The sequence below is a fragment of the Rhagoletis pomonella genome, unplaced genomic scaffold (assembly GCF_013731165.1).
Source record: "Rhagoletis pomonella isolate Grant_MI unplaced genomic scaffold, Rhpom_1.0 Rhpom_scaffold_01810, whole genome shotgun sequence".
In the NCBI taxonomy this organism is placed as follows: domain Eukaryota; kingdom Metazoa; phylum Arthropoda; class Insecta; order Diptera; family Tephritidae; genus Rhagoletis; species Rhagoletis pomonella.
Window position 1 is genome coordinate 26,374 of NW_023460364.1, and position 3,858 is coordinate 30,231.

Genomic DNA, 3,858 nt, shown 5'->3' on the forward strand with positions numbered 1-3,858 from the left:
TCGATTCCTAGACGTGACCCAGCGAAACGCCGGGACACGTATAACTTCTTTTTTACCGATATAACTTTCCCTGGTAGTTTGAACCCTTCCCGATCACTGACCCCTACCATTTGTCTCACAGTGTTATTATTATTTTTATTCATTTCTTGTAAATTATCACTGTTTTTACAGAACATGCGCTCGATGTTTTCAACGATACCAATATTTTTATCGATTTTTCAAATTGAATTTTGTTGAGCTTTTGTCGGTTGAGTTATCGATATTTTCTACTAACTTAACACATATCGCCATTAGCATTGCTGTCGTTACCCTTGTTATTTTTGTCGTTTTCTCGTGCTATCGTTATATTTGTAGATAATGGCATCGATAATTTGTCGCTATTTGTATTATTTTATCTATTATGTAGGCATAATTTTCGAGCATCACTTCAATTATTGAGGTCGATATAGTTATCGCATTGTTTGTTAGCAGATATTGCAGTTATCAGAAAAGGTGGTTTTACATGAAAACGCGCAGAAGAGAGAAAAATAAGAAGCAAATAGAACTGACTTTAACTAGTTCCAAATTTCTAAACATTGCACCAGTGTTTTATGGAACAAACCGGGACTTTCATTATAAATTGGAACAAAGCTTCGCGTTGTTGAGTGGACCTTATGCATGAAAAGTGAGCTTAAGCTCCGACTCGATATCCAGCACAATTTCTTGATCTTGAGCTCACTCCATCAATGCAAAAATTTAGTCTGAGCTTAAGCTCACTTTTTATGCATGAGGCCCAGTACCTTAATTAGAACTCGATAAAAGCTGCTCACAAACCATATTTATATCCCTCCCTCCACCGATTATGCGATGACAATACGATTTTCAATGGATATTTCTCACAATAGGTATACTTTTTTTTTTGTCACGTTATCTAGCAAAATTTTTCTTTGTGCTATGATTCTATATATGTGCAATATTATCAAGCTTTCGGTTTTTGTTTCTTTTTTCCTCTTTAATATTCCCAAAAATCATTTGCTTTCATATTATCTGCACCTAATTTTCACTCCTTACTTTGTTTTTGCTTTGCCTTTTCTTTTTGGATTTCCTCATTTTTTCTACTTTTTCCTCACATTGATTGGCGTTCTGTGGTGTTTCTGTTGAAATTCTTTTGTGCTTTCGTATTTTGCGCATTATATTGTCCATGGTTTTCTTTTTTCCAAAAGCTCGCAGAAAATATTTAATTTAGTTCATTTTCGTGGCACATTTTCTTTGATTTGTTTTTTTTTTTTTTGGTTGTTGTTCATTGCTCTTTTTTGGTGGTTGGCGTGGTTTTCGCTTTTATTCGCTGCATTGTCCTGAAAAAGCCAAACAAAAGCAAAAAAATGCTGTCAGTGAATGATTAGATTTTAATCTGCGGACATAAGCGAATACATGTACGATCACATGTGCATTTGTATGTGTAAGTATGTCTATTAAAATAATATTCGTGTACACTTGGGCTGATTAAATAACATTATTTACTTACACATATAAGATACATTAATTAATTACGCTTTGCTCATTAAAATACTGTAGACACAAGTACATATGTATGTATGCTGAGGAAATTTAATTAATAAAAAATTCCAAAAGTAATGCATATATTTTATCAAAAAAAAATTTTCACGAATTTATTGAATAACGGCTCTATTATCTATCACCGACAAATTCTTGTCACAGTTTTTTATTATGGAAAAATATATGAAAAAGTTTAAATTTGTCGGTAAAAAAATGTTTGTCACCGATACAGAATTGGGCTAAAAATTTTAATAAAGTTGAACCAAGCGTGGAAAAAAATTAAAAAAAAATTTATGCAGAACTTGTCTTAATTTTTGCCTGCTTCATTTTTGCTTGGACATCGAAATAGACGCTTTTCTTTATCTAAATTACAGCCAGCAGCTGCCTCAATTTAGTTTTTGAAAAATTAATAATTTTAAACTATGTAGTAGAATGTGTGCACATATTTACCAAACGAATTTTTAATCTACGCAATTAAAAAAGCGGCCGCTGTGGTGTAATGATTATCAGTGTGCGCTATCCCTCCGCGGCGCCTGGGTCCAAGCCCTGGTCAAAGCTACATCGCGAAAAAATATAGAAAAAAAGTTTTTTCTTAACAGCGCTCGCCCCTCGGCAGGCAATGACAAACCTGCGAGGGTATTTCTGCCATGAAAACCAGCTTCTCATAAAAATATAATTACCGTTCGGAGTCGGCGTAAAACTGTAGGTCCCCCCTTTCGGCCAACCACTAACATATGTTTAAGCGCCAATCTATTATTATTAATTAAAAAAATTTAATAATTTTAAAGTATAAACCAAATTTATTCTTAGTTCTTCACGATCAAAACTATGACTCTAGCTCTAGCTTTTGAGCAATAAGGCAAAACATATTAACCTTTTTTTTTTAATTTGTTTTTTTTTTACAAAAAATTTACCGAAAATGTAGTGTAGTTGTAGTGTAAAAAGTCAAGCACAAAACATCTACAAACATTTTATTTTTACAAATTTCGCTTTGCTATTTTCAAAATCTTAAAGTTGTAACTAATTAAGCCTTAACTCATAACGCTAAAAGTTTGTATTTAACAGCAAGTAAAAAAAAATTCAAAAGCGCGCAAATTAGGAAAAAACCATGATAAAAACATAGCAAGGTAGAACCGTTCTCTCAATTTGTCGGCCATGATTTTTTTTTTGAAGTTTGCCAACATTTTAAAATCATATAAAAGTGAAAATAAAAAATTGAAATTGTTCGAAATTGTTGTTGCTTGAGATTGAAAATGAAAATGTGTGTGTGAGTTTGTGAGTAAATTTAAAAATTAAATTGTTTGGAAACGTCAAGAATTTTAAAAGTGACTCTCAGCGGTTCTACCTTACTATATTTTTATCATGGAAAAAACGATTATTATAAAATTAGCCGCAAACATTTTTGTATTTTTACTCTAATTTGCTTACAAAATATAAAAATGTGAAGGAAGCCTTATTTTCGTTGGTTTTCTTATTCGGTTTTTTTTCAGTTTTTTTTTTATTTTCACACACTTAAAAACTGTGCTTTTCTGTTTTAGAGTCAGAAAAACTTTAATTTTCTTCGAAAAAATTTTTTTTTGTATGTTTTAATTGAAAATTTTCGAAAAAAAAAAATATTTTATATAGTATCAATCGCAATAATCAATGCGGAGCTTTTGCGAATGCGAATGTTGGGCAAGTGCACCGATAAAACGTATATATGGCAAACAAACTGACAAATTATAGCCAATATTTTTGCCTGCGGTCGTGGGAGTATTTGTGTAACAAAACTGGTCAAATGTCATATTTATCAACTTTGATAAAAATGTCTCTAAACATATTATTTCTTAAGCTATCTAACCGAGCTATCAATGGGACGTACGTCAACGAGAACATAGTCTTTTTAACAATATTTTTTGTTTTTTCATCTTTAAATACCTGCATTGGTTTCTTTCTTTGTTATGATTTTTTTGGACCAATCTTAAAAAAAACTACTAGACACAAAAGAAGAAAGTGTGCACTGTAATTATTAACCAAATTTTTGTGATTTTCTTTTGACGTTTGAATAATTTCAAATGGGGCTCTTTGGGGAATTTTTAAGGACAGTAATTTTGTTTACTTGTCGGGCAATAATTTTTTCATAGGGATATACATTGGATTCTTGGCTAAAAACTTCTGTGGTAAAACTATCCCTTCTTTGTTATTTAAAGTCAAAGAGGAAGCTCCTTCAATAGGTATTACCAGTATAAATGATCAATGTCTAGCTATAAAGAGAATCGATGCTCAAATAATTAAAAAGCTATAGGTCTGACCTTTAATAAGATAAGAACTACGTAACTATCT

The 3,858-nt window shown here is 31.4% G+C and overlaps 1 protein-coding gene across 1 annotated transcript in view; it reads right to left on the minus strand.

Annotated features, from left to right (window-relative positions):
- LOC118752753 overlaps nt 1-3,858 on the minus strand; it is a 31,434-nt gene that overhangs the window by 21,594 nt on the left and 5,982 nt on the right. The gene's annotated exons all lie outside the window — the stretch shown is intronic.